The sequence below is a fragment of the Saimiri boliviensis genome, chromosome 2, assembly GCF_048565385.1.
Source record: "Saimiri boliviensis isolate mSaiBol1 chromosome 2, mSaiBol1.pri, whole genome shotgun sequence".
In the NCBI taxonomy this organism is placed as follows: Eukaryota; Metazoa; Chordata; class Mammalia; order Primates; family Cebidae; genus Saimiri; species Saimiri boliviensis.
The window spans coordinates 80,817,135-80,832,658 of NC_133450.1; the positions used below are offsets into that span (position 1 = coordinate 80,817,135).

General features: G+C 46.9%; 1 non-coding gene across 1 annotated transcript; it reads left to right on the top strand.

The window, feature by feature from the left end:
• The first annotated feature begins 6,819 nt into the window (after positions 1-6,819).
• On the top strand, positions 6,820-6,881 carry LOC120364142 (U7 small nuclear RNA). Its single transcript, XR_005579485.1, has one exon. It is a non-coding gene; the product is annotated as a U7 small nuclear RNA (small nuclear RNA).
• The last annotated feature ends 8,643 nt before the right edge of the window (positions 6,882-15,524 follow it).

Sequence of the window (15,524 nt, forward strand, 5' to 3'; positions counted from 1 at the left end):
TAATCTCAGCACTTTGGGAGGCTCAGGTAGGTGGATTGCTTGAACTCAGGAGTTCAAGAGCAGCCTGGGCAACAGAGTGAGACTCCATTTTGATAAAAACAAAATAATTTATTTTATTTTATTATTTTTTTTGAGACAGAGTTTCACTCTGTTGCCCAGGCTGGAGTGCAGTGGCCCGATCTCAGCTCACTGCAACATCCGCCTCCCAGGTTCAAGTGATTCTCATGTCTCAGCCTCCCAGTAGCTGGGATTACAGGCCATGCCCGGCTAATTTTGTATTTTTAGTAGACGTGTTGGCCAGGCTGGCTGACCTCAAGTGATCCGCCTACCTCAGCCTCCCAAAGAGCTGGGATTATAGGCATGAGACATGGCACCCGGCTGAAATTTTAAATTATTATAAGAAAAAACTCCAAACTTTCAGTGGCTCCCTGTTGGCCCTGGGATAACGCCCAAATTCATCAGCATGGCTTCACAGCCCTTTCTGATCTAACCCACATTAACATGAGAATTATTTATTTTACTTGTTCCTGTGACTCCAATTTAACTGAACACGTGCTATGTGCTGGCCCAGTGGTTCCTAACCTTTTTGGCACCAGGGACCAGTTTCATGGAAGACATTTTTTCCAGTGACGGGGCAGGATGGTTTCAGCATGAAACTGTTCCACCTCAGATCATCAGGCATTAGATTCCCATAAGGAATGTGCAACCTGGATCCCTCACAGCACAGTTCACAAAAGGGTTCAAGCTCCTAGGAGAATCTAATGCCACTGCTGATCTGACAGGAGGCGGAGCTCAGGCGGTAATGCCATCTCACCCTGTGGCTCACCTCCTGCTGTGCGGCCAGTTTCTAACAGGCCGCTAAGGACTGGTTCTGGTCCTCGGCCTGGGGGTTGGGGACCCCTGTGCCAGGCCTCCTGCTGGGTACCAGGATGTAGTAGTGAACACACACACTGTCCCCTCTCCCGGTGCTTGAGGTCTAGCAGGGGACACAGATACTAAACAAATAGTGACACAGATCATTACAATTGTGTCAGTGCAGGAAAAGGAACATTTCCCTGGCAACTCCCTGCTTCAGCCACAATAAACTACTCACAGTCCCTGCTCAGGCTGGCCTCTCTCCTTCAGTTGGCCAAATCTCTCCAGCCCTCCTGGTCTCAGCTCAAGGTTCTCCTTTCTAAGGGAGTCTTCCCTGAACCTCCTAGGCGGTTCCATGAGATTCTGCTCCCACCCTGGGTCCTGGGTCCTCCTGAGCCCAGCACAGAGCTGAGCACAGTAAATGCTCAGTAAATGTTTGCCACACAAATTATGAACAGGTCCTCTTAATCCATGTGTGAGTGTTTGCTTTTAAAGAAAATGATAGAGTTTTTTACTCTGATTTTATATATTCACAAAAGATTGGTGCTGGGTGCTAATAAAGGCAGAGAGAGCTATTGTTTAAAATAAAATGCTTGTGCACCCGAGGACTTCAGGGACTGTGACTAAGATGGGGGGATTGAGGGGTCTCCAGGATGTCTCAAGCCAGCAGGAGGTGGGTGGGGGCGGAGGGGAGGCGAGCCTGCTGCCCAGCCTCACGTAGCCTGTGCTATGACCACCAGCTCTTCTCTGGGCTCTTGGCTCAGAAGCCTGGCTGACTTCCCACTGCCGCCTTCTACCCTTTGGCAGAAGCCTGGGGTCTGCCCCTGGACTTAGCTCCTGTGGACTATCCAGTGCTGGGGAAGAGCAGCTGGGATTGGGGTCAGAGGGGCCTAGGGCAGCTGTACCCTAGCATTTTTCCTGGGGCCATCCCTGGGAGCTGCTCCACCCCTCTCTGCTCCCTGACCTCCTCAGTACCTGCAGGGGCTTGAGGTTGCGCCAGGCCTAGGTGCAGCAAAGGAAGGTGAGCCCTGCCACCCACCCACTCTGAAAAGGCTGCTGCTCCCTCCAGAAGAGACTTTGTCCTGTCTGGGAGCCCCACCCTCGGCCCCTTATCTACTAAATCCACACCGCTCCCTGAACTTCCTACTTCCTTGGAATTGCAGAGTTGAAAGATCACCTGGCCCACTCCATTCAGTTTACAGAAGATGACATTGAGGTCTGGAGTGGGGCATTAAGTACCCAAGATGTCACAGCAGATAATGGCAAGAGTCAGGATTTCAAACAAACAAACAGAAGAGGCAAGTCCCCTGTCTGTCAGCAGCCGGGGCTCCTTCTGCTACGCCTGCTGCCCTGCCTGTTCCTCATGGGCTGTCCCACCTTTCGCCTCTAGTTTGAGCTTGAAAGTTACACCTCCGGCCGGGCGCAGTGGCTCAAGCCTGTAATCCCAGCACTTTGGGAGGCCGAGGCAGGTGGATCACGAGGTCGAGAGATCTAGACCGTCCCGGTCAACATGGTGAAACCCCGTCTCTACTAAAAATACAAAAACTTAGCTGGGCATGGTGGCACGTGCCTGTAATCCCAGCTACTCAGGAGGCTGAGGCAGGAGAATTGCCTGAGCCCAGGAGGCGGAGGTTGCGGTGAGCCGAGATCGCGCCATTGCACTCCAGCCTGGGTAACAAGAGCGAAACTCCGTCTCAAAAAAAAAAAAAAAAAAAAGAAAGTTACACCTCCAATGAATGAAACTCATGGGATCATTGCCATCCCAGCTTCCTCCTCCTCATACCCACTCTCGGCCATCTGCTCTTCTCACCCACAGGTGGAGGCAAAGCTTGGTCAACCTGATAGGCCTCTTCCAGGCAGGGACAGGAGAAGGGACTGCACAGCAGCTCTGAGTCAGGACTCTGAGTCTCGGTAAGGCGTGGCAGCCAGGACGGCCTTAGAGAAGGAATCCAGCCCAGGTGCACTGTGTTTACCTTCTCTGCTCACAAACGTGACCAGACCCTCCCTGGCTGCCTGAATGAAGTCCCAGCCTCTTAGGCCAGCCCTGAAGCCTCTCCCATTCTGGCCAGTCCCGTCCCCCACCCCACTCTCCTGCTATCCCACCCCATCCTCAGATTACAGCTCCTCAGCCTTTGTCGCCTTGCAGTGCTGTTCCCTCAGCTGCAATGCCCTTCCCTGCCTCTCCACCCCGCAAACCCCTTCTCCTTGTATCCTCTGCACTAACACTTCCCTCCTCCCTCCCCCTCTCCTCTTCTTCCTTGGTGCCGAGGTGGCACTTTTGAGACAATGTTACAAGCATAATAAAGAAAATAAGGTCATGAATCTGTGTCCTCCAGCAGACTCTCCTCAATGATAGCAATTGTGTGTTTATCTTTAAATTCTCAGGGCCCAGCATATAGTAAACACTCAGTACAGGAAAACATTGCTAAACAAATCAATATATGGACTCTGCATTTTTTCCAGAGTCAAACTGGGAAGCAAGTTCTAATATCACATAAGAATTCCCTTCCAATTCATTTACTCATCAAATAGTTATTGCAATAATACTGCTACGTGCAGAGCACAGTATAGTCAGAGTACAGGGAGCACGCAGCTGGGGTGGACTCGTGCTCTACATTTTCTTTTTTTTCTTTTTTTTTTTTTGAGGTGGAGTCTCACTCTGTCGCCCAGGCTAGAGTGCAATGGTATGATCTTGGCTCACTGCAACCTCCACCTTCTGGGTTCAAGCAATTCTTCTGCTTCAGCCTTCGGAGTAGCTGGGATTACAGGTGCCTGCCATTACACCTGGCTAATTTTTGTATTTTTAGTAGAGATGGGGTTTCACCATGCTGGTCAGGCTGGTCTTGAACTCCAGACTTCAGGTGACCACCTGCCTCTGCCTCCCAAAGTGCTGGGATTTCAGGTGTGAGCCTCTGCTCCCTGCCTAAGCTCTACTTTTAAGGAGTTTGCATTGTGAAAATACAGACAAGGCAGAAAAGAATTTGTTATAAGAAATGGCTAGCATTTACTGACCACCACTGTTATAAGCAGATTATTGCATTTAACTGAGCATTAACCCTATCATATAGGCACTTTCATTATTAGACTCATTTTACAGATAAGAAAACTGAGGCTTGCAGAAGTGGAGAGATGTGGCGATGGCACAGCTAGGAAGTCGTAGAGGCAGGATTTGAACCCAGGCAAGCCCCGGACCCACCAGAACTAATGAAGATGGGGAAGCAATTAACTTTGCTTTAGGAAACTGGAAAGTCAAGGAAGGTTTCACCAAAGAGGGGGCGGCTGAGATGTGCCCTGTAGGACAAGCAGGATTTTCACAGACGGGAAAGTAGCACACCCCAAACTGAAGAGAGATCTGGGGTAAGAATTTCAGGGTTTAAGTTAGTGGCCTTGAACCTTGTCTGCACACTGTAAATACCTGGAGGCTTTAAAAACCATGGATGGCAGAGGCAGGAGAATTGCCTGAACCCAGGAGGTGGAGGTTGCAGTGAGCCGAGATCACGACATTGCACTCCAGCCTGGGTAACAAGAGCGAAACTCCGTCTCAAAAAAACAAAAAAACCAACAAAAAAAACCATGGATGCCCCCAGGTCCTGCCCTGGAGATTCCAAAGCGATTGGTCCTGGAGGTTCTAACTGGGGAGGTGGGAGGCGCCTGGTGTAAAGTGTATAAGGCGACACCTACCTGCAGCCCAGATGCTCCCTGGGTGCTCCGCGTCCTGTTTATGGCGATTTCCTGTCCCCTTGGGAGGGGCCCCAGACAATATGGGCAGGGCTGGTGCTTCCTCCTCGAATTTGCTCCTTGTCTGACCATTTGTGACCTTCCTGTGGCCTGGAGTTGCAGAAGACTCCTTGCTGGGGAAATTCCACGGTTTCCTTGCAAGGGGTCGTGTGTACTGTAGAAGGAAGGCACCCAGCTTGCAGTATGCAGGAGCCGAGACCTGCAGGTCAGAGTGAAGACAGCTGATTTGAGGACCCTGGGAAGGCAGCTTGTGTGCTATAGACATGGCACCCCCTCCTCCCCGTCCCAGCAGGGAGGCTCCGAGGGACAGGGGCAGCTGTCAGGAGAGGGCACAGGGCTTCACCGTCACACTGCTTGATGCCCTCAGAACAGTGACATCTGCCAGAGCGAGGGATGCCAGGCTGAGTGGCTGCAGTGGGCAGGGGCTGGATTTCCCCTACTCAGGCCCAGGCAGTGACTCAGGGACAACTGTTGAAAGCAGACAGTGACCTCAGCTCCCTCGCCCACTGGGGAGTGTCACCATGCCCCACAGCCCCCTCAGGAGCACAGACAGCTCAGGGCCCAGTGAGATGGAAGTTGACAACATGGTGTCATGTGGGGCACACAGGACTCTTGCCCTCACCAGCTGGATGCCCGGAGCTTCCTGTTCCTCATAGAAGTGACGTGAGCATCCCAGGAGGTAATGTCCGTGATAGGAAGGCGGGTAAACAACCACAACCCATCAGTGCCTGCTGCAATCCATGTATTTATATATTACTGACTTTCACATAATATAGTGTTCCTTTGTATTGGATATTAACTCATTTCCTTTAAATTTTTGTTATTATAAATACCACTGCATTTTGTTTTGAAATACTCTTCAAACTGGCCAGGTGCAGTGGCTCATGCCTGTAATCCCAGCACTTTGGGAGGCCGAGGCGGGAGGATAACTTGAGGTCAGGAGTCCAAGACCAGCCTGGCTAACATAGTTTAACCCCATCTCTACCAAAAGTACAAAAATTAGCCAGGTGTGGTGGCACACACCTGTAAACCCAGCTACTCAGGAGGCTGAGGCATGAGAGTCGCTTGAGCCTGGGAGGTGGAGGTTTCAGTGAGCCGAGATCACACCACTGCACTCCAGCCTGGGTGACAGAGCGAGATTCAGCCTCACAAAAAAGAGACAGGAGAGAGGAGAGAGAGAGAGAGAGAGAGAGAGAGAGAGAGAGAGAGAGAGAGAGAGAAGGAGAGAAAGAGAGAAGAGAGAGGAGAGAAGAAATGGAAGAAAGAGAAAGAAAGAAAAAGAAAAGAGAGAAATTCCTCCCCGAAGTGAAACCCTAGGGTGCAGTATCTAAAGCTCTGGCTGCATATTGCAGTGCTCCTAGCAATATATGATTTTTACCTATTCCCTATAGCTTTGTCAATGGTTTCATATTTTTATTTATTTTTGATAACTGAATTGGTATTAGTGTTGCCTCCAAATAGTTTGAATGGCCATTTATTTAATTTCTGTCATTGCATAGAGGATCCACCTGCCTACTAGAGAAGGCGCTCCTCTGGGCCAGGTGCAGTGGATCACACCTGTAATCCCAGCACTTTGGGAGGCAGAGACGGGCAGATTGCTTGAGGCCAGGTGTTTGAGACCAGCTTGGGCAACATAGTGAGAACTCATCTTTACTATAAACTTTTAAAAATTATCTGGGCATGGTAGCATGCACCTGTAGTCCCAGCTACCGAGGAGGCTGAGGCAGGAGGATTGCCCGAGCCCAGGAGTTCAAAACTTCAGTGAACTAGAATCTCACCATTGCACTTAAGCCTGGGAGACAGAGTGAGATACTATCTCAAAAAAATGAAAGAAAGAAAAGAAGGGAGGGAGGGAGGGAGAGAAGGAAGGAGGAAAGAAGGAAGGAAGTAAAGGGAGGGAGGGAGGGGAAGGAAGGAAAGGAGGCAGCTCTCTTTGGAACGTGGTCCCTACTGGATGGTGGGTGGATCAATGTGCAAGCCTTCACTCAGGGATGCCTCCCTGAAGCCCAGGCAGACCTCTTGCCTATGCCTCCGTATTCCTATGACCCTTTCCTTCACTCAGCTTCTCATAGCTGTCACTTTATGTGCATTTGGGAAACTGATTAGTTTATTTCTTCCTCCACAAGACTGTAACCCCACGAGGAGCTATTGTTTTGCTCACCATTGGACCACTTATCACCTAGTGTGTGCCGGGCAGACAGTAGGTGCTCATTTAAATATTTGTTGAAGTGTTAGGGCCCTTTTAGACTTTGTCTAGCAGCCTTTCTGGTTTGTGTTGGAAAGCCCTCCCTCAAGAAAAGTAATTTTTAAAGTGAAACAAAATAAATAAATATATACATAAATATTTGTTGAATAAATGAATACTTAAAAATCTCATGAGTAAGCGTGCCAGAGCTCAACTGTGGAATGTATCTTTGCAAACGACTTGTCAGTGGGCTTAATCAGAAACATTTAAGGAGGACCTACCGCTGCAGCATGGGGTAGAGGGGCAGTTATACAAAAGTGAGAACACAAGGCATGTACCCTGTAGCACGGGGTAGAGGGGCAGTTATACAAAAGTGGGAACACAAGGTCTCTGCCCTTAAAGAAACACATAAGCAGGTGGTGAGACCCACACCTCTGCTGTGGCTGCTGTGTTGTCTCACCCTGTTCTCCCTGTAAAGGAAGCTTTGGGGCAAGTGAAGCTGTTTTCCCATGGTCACGGTGGGATGCAGCCATCTGCGACATCCTAGCTCCCAAGATGAGAACAAGTGCGGTCAGCCTAAGCCATAGTGTCCCACGGTCACATGGCCAGTGACTTCGAACTAGAGAAGCGGGAAGTTTGGCCACTGGGAGGGATCTCGGAGATGCTCTAACACTTGGCTTCATCCTGAACCCCCAGGCCCACATCCCAGCTCTGCTGATTATAGGGCCATGCAGCCGGGCAAAGCACCCAGCTCTCAGCGTTACTGAAAAAGCCTCATGGGCTGTGGGGAGGATTCAAAGGTGCCTGGCGCACGGTGAGCGCTGACACGTATTAGCTGGTTGATTTGCCCAAGGTCCTGCAGAGCAAGAGAAAAACCTGCAACTCCTGACCACACAGCCATCAAAGCTATGCTCAAAAAGCTTTTCGGTGTAAGTATTCCCATCAAGAGGAAAGAGATGTTTTGTTTTTTTAACGCAAAGCAGCTTCAACCGAAACTGACCTCACCGTGGGCGTCTGAGTTTGTTTCTGGAGAGGAGGGAAGGAATGAGCCAGCTCTCCAGGAACTGCGGGGACACACCCAGGTTGCACAATCCCTCAGGACAGTGGAGCCAGGTGCTTCCCGGGCCCCTTCCTGGGCCAGAGGGCCCTGTGGGGATGCCCTCCTCAGTGCCAGCTCCTCCACGGCCATGGGTCTGCATGGGACAAACCCAGATAGAACCTTCTCCAGGATCAGTGCAGGGCAAGGTTATCACAGGCAGGCCTGGAGTAACCAGCAGAGTCACAGAGGCCACACTGTCTCTCACCACTCAGGACAGGGCGACAACTGTTCCCACCCACGCTTTGCCTCTCAAGCTGCCCTCATGGCTTTTCAGGGCCACTGGCTCATAATAATAATCCTGCCAGCCCTGGACACGTGTGGTCCCACCTCGGCTTCCTTCTATCTTTCTGTTGCAATTCTTTCTCCAGACTGGCTCCCTTTCCATCTCTACTTCCTCCATAAATTGGGGTACCATGTGCCCCTGTGATGGCCTCTCAGCCCTTTCTTTCCTCCTCAAGCTGGAACTCTGTCTCTTACTTCAAGCTCTTTGGGGACAGTCTGACCCACCCAGTAAACCTTTTCAAGCCAGGGCCTGATGGGGTGAGAAGGGGGCTGCACCCTGTAAGTCCTCCAAGATCTAATCTCACCCCATCTGGTCCTGCTCTCCTTCCTGCTATCTAGCTGTTCTCCCTTTAGGGAGAGAGAGGGCATCCACACAAATCCTTCCTGATACCATGACTTGTAAGATGAACTCTATGTTTGGTTTCCTAAGCTTTGGCCTCCGAAGAAAAACCTCTTCTCAACATACTGCATGTGACATATACATGCATGCTGGTTTTCAGACCATGCTGTCAACTATGGCTTCTGAAGCTTCTACATTGAAACTTTTTGGTTCTAGGCCAGAGCTGCTCAGTCCTTACCCGTGTGTAATAACCTGAGGAGGTTATGTGTTAAAACATAGATTTCTCGGCCTCATCCCCAGAGACAGACTGAGCTTTAGGAGATGTGGGCTGTGGTCCCATAATCTGCCTCCCCTGTCTCAGGTAATGCTGATGCTGCCCATCGGCCAACTCCACCTGGAGCCGGACTGTTCTCGAAACTTCAGCCCTCACCCTGAAGTAAGGAATGTTCCCAGCTTAAAGTCAGAGGAGAGAAGAGAAATGAGGGAAAAAATGCAGGCAAGAAATAGCTCACTTAAAACATTTCCAAATACTGACCTACTCCACAGGTTTACCCTTGTAAAGTAATGAGTTCTTTGCAAAGTGAGGTTCTGAGAAGTAAGAAAATTTCTGCAGGTCGCACAGTTTTTGATTGATTGGCAGAGCCTGGATCCAGGTGCTAACCTGTCTGCTTGGTCCTGGCCCACTGAGATGCTGTGAAACTGAATTCATGTGAGATTGATTGTCACTGGCAGAAGCATCACCAGACTCTTCTGACATGGCTGGTCCAAACTGTTACCTCTGCTACCCACACAATGTTCACAAATGCAAATGCAGCTATCTATACACATTAATCCCACGGCTCCTCAGGTTAGGGTACTGGGTGAGCCTGTCTGAACAGTGGCTGGAGCAGCCTAGCTGGGACAGACATTCCCACCCTTGGGTCTTCCATGCCTGGCTTGATCCTGCTCTCCAGGTAGCATGACTATGACTGACAGGTTAGGACTGTCCTAAAATATGACTGACTGTGTGAGAATTCTCAAGTACCAAATGTTACAAGGAGTAGAAAGCTTTAGCACCATAGTTCTCACAGTGCAGTCCCAGGCAAGTGCAGTGGCTCATGCCTGTAATCCCAACACTTTGGGAGGCTGAGGCTGGAGGATAGATTGAGGCCCAGAATTCAAGACCAGCCTGGGCAACATAGTGAGATGCCCATCTTTAAAAAATATTTTAAAACAATTAGCAAGGTATGGTGGTGCATGCCTGTAGTCCCAGCTACTCAGGAGGCTGAGGTGGGAGGATCACTTGAGCCCAGGAGTTTGAGGCTGCAGTGAGCTATGATCAGGCCACTGCACTCCAGCCTGGCTGACAGAGTGAGGCCCTGCCTCTAAAAAAAATTAAAAGTTTTTTTTTTTTAATCGATTGTAAAAAGTGTGGTCCCCAGATCAGGAGTGTCAGCTTCACCTGAGAACTTGTTTGGAACCCAAATTCTTGGATCACAGCCCAGACGAATGAAGCAACAACTTTGGAGTTAGGGCCCAGCAGCCCACATTTTAACATGCCTTCCAGGATTCTGATGCATAGCTGAGGTTTGAGAACTGCCGTTCTTGGGAGAAAGTTAGCCAGATTTCTAGTATGGTTTGTGAGGCTTTGATTTGGTGGCAGGTAGGGTTCCCTGCTCTCTGGGTTAGCTCTGACATTCACCAGTGGAGGAGGAGTTTGTAAAGCAGATGGTGATAACCTTGCTGTGAAGTTAACTGCAAACTCCTGCCTCACTCATTTGCATCTTGCCCTGGAGAGGATTTATTGCCAGGATGGTCTTGTTGCTTTGGTAACTCTTGTATTCAGGCTAGGCCCTTCCTCTGTGGGGGATAAATTTATATCACTTAGACACCAGGTAAACTCAATGTCCTTCTCTGTTCCCCGGAGCCCAGAAAAGCCTATTTATTGTCCCTGCGGTGGTAGACCGAATCGCTGCCCTGGCCTAGCTGGCCTTGGTGCATTTCTTTTCTTTTCTTTCCTTTTTTTTTTTTTTTTTTTTTTTTCCTAGTTGCCCAGGCTGGAGTGCAGTGGTGCAATCTCAGCTCACTGTGACCTCTGCCTCAGAAATTCTTCTGCCTCAGCCTCTGAGTAGCTAAGATTACAGGTGCATGCCACGACACTCAGCTAATTTTTAGTATTTTTAGTAGATATGGGGTTTTATCATGTTGATCAGGCTGATCTTGAACGCCTGACCTCAGGTGATTCACCTACCTCAGCCTCCCAAAGTGCTGGGATTTCAGGAGTGAGCCACCACACCCGGCAGCTGTATTTCTTACAGTGTTCAGGAACTCCCAATTTTCTGTTGTAGAAAAAAGTAAATTGAATGTTATATTTGGGGTTGGTGTGGAGAAAAAGTTAAATATTAAATTTGAATTCAATTGAACATGGACATAAGCAATGGTCACCAAGTCCCAGAACAGGTTGTGTGAGCCCCTTGTGCCGTTTATCCAGTGCTGTTTCGGAAAAATCTCCATTTCAATCTATTCCTATATGTTAGTTAATGAAAAACAATAGGCAATGGCAGAAACAAGTTGACCTTTTTGTGACTGGGCTTCATGCCAAACAACTTGTTACAAGAAGAGCTAGTGTTCCAGTCTGCGCCGAAGCTCCGTGAGACCACTCTGTCTGTACACGGACAGGTGGCCGGCTCTGGAGCCCAGGCTATTGCCTCTCAGTCTGGTGGTGAATCCACCATAGTCTGGTGAGTGTAAATGTATTTTCCTTTCTCCCCTTCCCATTGCAATTTGCTTATTATGTCAGTCTGCTCATTTTTATATCATTTGCTTCTTGCATCCGCAGTCATTTACATGGGATAAAGGCTGTTTAGCCTTAAAGGCATTGTGTGTGTGTCTTTTCTTCTCCCCTCTCGCGTTTCCTGCACGGAACAGTCGGTACTTCATATGATACAAAAAAATTATGCTAGTCTCCATTATTTCTGCAAGTGACACAGCAGGTAAATGTGAGGCAAATTCTTTTGTGTGTGTGTTGCGGGGAGGAGATACCATTCATATAAAATGGTATCTTTATCCTTTTAAAGCGTACACTTCGGTGGCTTTTTAATTTTAAAAGTGCATGGTACCACAACAGAACTTTCTGGAGTGATAGAAATGTTCTACAGCTAGTTTTGCATGACTATTTCATGGGGACATAAAATCATCAAATTTCTTCCTTAAACTGAACAATTGAGGCCGGTTCATATTATTGTATCTAAACTACACCTCAGTTTAAAACAGTAACTTTTAAGTATTAAATTACAATGTTATTTTAATTTATTTAAACATTGTTTAAATTAAATAAACAATTTCTAAAATAATAATTTTAAAAGCAAACAGCACTACTTTTTAAAAAATCTGTCATGATTAAAATGTGGGAAACATACAGTGATTGACTCAATGGTCTGTCTCCAAATTAACAAGCAAACAATAGGTCATATTTGCCTTGTGGTATTCGTTCATTTCTCAAATCCAATTCCCATTTCTGTTAAGGATATTCAGATAACCAAAGATCTTGTAAGTCAGGTTAACTTGCCTGCAGCAATAGAGCCTTAATATACACCAAGAAATAGTATCAACTTTGTGATTACACACTTTAGAAATGTCATGCTGCGGGGTAGGGATGTAAAAAAAAAAAAAAAAAAAAAAAAAGAAGGAAAGAAAGAAAACATCAAATGTATTACTTGATGTAAATACAAAAAAGTTGAGTTTTTTTTTTTTTGCTTTTGCTTTTGAGACCAAATCTCGCTCTGTCACCAAGGCTGGAGTGTAGTGGTGCGATTTTGGCTCACTGCAACCTCCACCTTCTAGGCTCAAGCAATACTCCTGTCTCAGCCTCCAGAGTAGGTGGGATTACAGGCATGTACCACCACGCTCTGCTAAGTTTTTCTTTTCTTTTTTTTTTTTTTTTTTTTGAGGTGGAGTCTTGCTGTGTCATCCAAACTGGAGCACAATCTCAGCTCAATGCAACCTCCACCTCCCGGGTTCAAGCAATTCTCCTGCCTCAGCCTCCCAAGTAGCTGGTACTACAGATGCCCGCCACCAAACTTGGCTATTTTTTTTTTTTTTTTTTTTTTTTTTTAGTAGAGACGGGATTGTCTCTCGAACTCCTGACCTTGTAATCCACCCTCCTCAGCCTCCAAAAGTACTGGGATTACAGACATGAGCCACCATGCCTGGCCTTACTTTTTAAAATAGTATGCCCACTCTCCAACTAGGCAATAGCCTATTATACATGTAATATATTATATATGTAGTATAGTATCTTATTATATATTCACCAGGTGAATGAGCAAGTTGGTTTTAACATGTCTGCGAGAATTATATACTATTTGGGATTTTCCTTGATTTTACTCTAATTTTCATCTTAAATCTAAGTGGTGTGCACACAGACAAATGACGTAGTAAAACATGACTAAGATGAAAACAAAAAAACAGTCTTAGTTTCTAGAGAGAAATGATGAAATTATCTGAGGCAATTTTCTAAGCATGGGAAAAAGACATTATAAGGGACAATCATACCAAGAAAACTAATTTCATTCTGAGAAAGAAAATAAACTTTTATCTGAGTAATGCTTTAGTTATCGGGCCCAGAGAGGCATTGAAACATGACAGTGTATCATGGGAGTCACGTCCTTGAGCTAAGTGACTACCTCTTGAAGCCACTTGCTGTGTGGGCTCTAGACTAACGCCAAGCAGTCATAAAATACCATACACTGGACACCTATAGTTCAATGATGTACAATCATTAATCAGTGTTATTTCTATAAACCAAGGAGCACTCCTAACAAGCACCTTTGTCAGCCCACCTTTTCTTTCCTTTTGCCCTTTAAAACCTGCCTGCAGCAAACACTGGTGGGAGCACTCTGCAAGGCAACTGGGAACCGTGTCCCGGGCTGCAGTGCCCAATCTTGGCTCAGTAAACTCTCTGTTAATTTTGCCTCAGTTTCCTTCTTTAGGTCGAGAATTCCTACTGCTATCTTAGGTACATGCGCTCAACTTCACTTCCTTATTGAAACCATAGACGATTACTTTTTTTTTTTTTTTTTTTTTTTACTTTTGAATGTGAGAATATATATAATGTGCTGTGTTAATACAGTGATTACTAAAATATGCATTTATTTATTTAGTTTTTGAGACAGAGTCTCACTTATCAGCCAGGTTGGAGTGCAGTGGTGCAATCTCGGCTCACTGCAATCTCCATCAACCGGGTTCAAGTAATTTTCAGCAACTGGGATTACAGGTGTGTGCCATCACGCCCAGCTAGTTTTTGGTATTTTTGTTAGAGACAGGGTTGCCCTGTGTTGGCCAGGCTGGTTTCGAACTCCTGGGATCCAGTGATCCACCCACTTCTGCCTCCCAAAGTGCTGGGATTACTGATGTAACCACCATGCTGGGCCTTATTTCTAAGGAGATATGTATGTTTTTGCTATATCTTCTCTGGATGTGAGATCATCTATACGTGTATGTGTGCAGGGGTTCTTATTTTAAGCTAGGTACTTATGTAAGTGAGAGTGAATATGGGATGTATTTACCTACAGCTGTGTGTGCACTCTCTCCAGAAGGTTTGTAATTGGGGCGTTGTAAACCAAAGGTGGGCCAGGAGTCACTGGCTATGCATAGATTTCAAACAGAGCTGGGTATGCATGGGTTTGAAACAGGCAATGCTCCTACTCATGGAATGTAATCCTAAACACATTCCACAGTTTTAGAGTGATAATCTCCTTTTTTCAGACAGGGTCTTGCTTAGTCACCCAAACTGCAGTGCAGTGGTGCAATCTCGGCTCACTGCAACCTCCACTTCCTGGGTTTAAGCAATCCTCTCACCTCCTCAGCCTCCCGAATTGCACCACAGGCATGCATCACCACACCCAGCTTATTCTTGTATTTTTTGTAGAGGCAGGGTTTCACCATGTTGCCCAGGCTGCTCTCAAACTCCTGAACTCAAGCGATCTTCCTGTCTTGGCCTCCCAAGGTGCTGTTATTACAGGGATGATCTTTTTTTTAAAGGAAGAAGAGAATACTTACTGAACAGCTAATCCATGTTAAGTACCACTTTAGATACTTTATAGCTATTATTTCTTACAAGTAATCTTTACAACTAACATAAGCAGGTATGAACTGGCCCAGTTTTATAGATGAGGAACCTGAGGCCTTTCCAAAGCAAAGTAGTAAGTGACAGAGCAGCCTGATTTCTGAGCCTGTAATTTCATTCTCTGCCACAGTCTCAACTAAAACATGAAATAATTTCTTCAATAAATTGAAAAACAATGAGCTCTCACTCATTTCTAGTGATATGAAATGCGATTTTAACTTTTTTGCTCAAAAAGCTTCATATTTGATTTTTTTTTTTTTTTTTTTTTTTTTTTTTTTTTTGAGACAGAGTTTCGCTCCTGTTACCCAGGCTGGAGTGCAATGGCGCGATCTTGGCTCACCTCAACCTCCGCCCCCTGGGTTCAGGCAATTCTCCTGCCTCAGCCTCCTGAGTAGCTGGGATTACAGGCACGTGCCACCATGCCCAGCTAATTTTTTTTTTGTATTTTTAGTAGAGACGGGGTTTCACTATGTTGACCAGGATGGTCTCGATCTCTTGACCTCGTGATCCACCCGCCTCGGCCTCCCAAAGTGCTGGGATTACAGGCTTGAGCCACCGCGCCCAGCTCATATTTGATTTTTATGTAAAAGAGAATTACAGATGTTTGCTTAAGGCTCAACACCATAAAACTGAAAGGACCCTGGGCTTTGGTTTCATTGCAAACAGCAGCACCTTCCTGACAGGGAAGGGCACTCCCTCCCCTCTGGTCTCCTCCACAAATGTCTTTCCAGGTTCGCCTCCTCCTTCCCTGTCCATCTCTCCTCAATCCCTGTCATAGATGGACCTTTCTCTGCCTGCCTCTTAGAATCTTCATTTTAATCTTTGTTTTGCTCTAGAAGCCCTCCCTGGGCAATCTCGTTCATGTCCCTGGTTTTACCACTCTTTAACCTGTTTCCAGGTGTAGCACCTTGATGGCTCT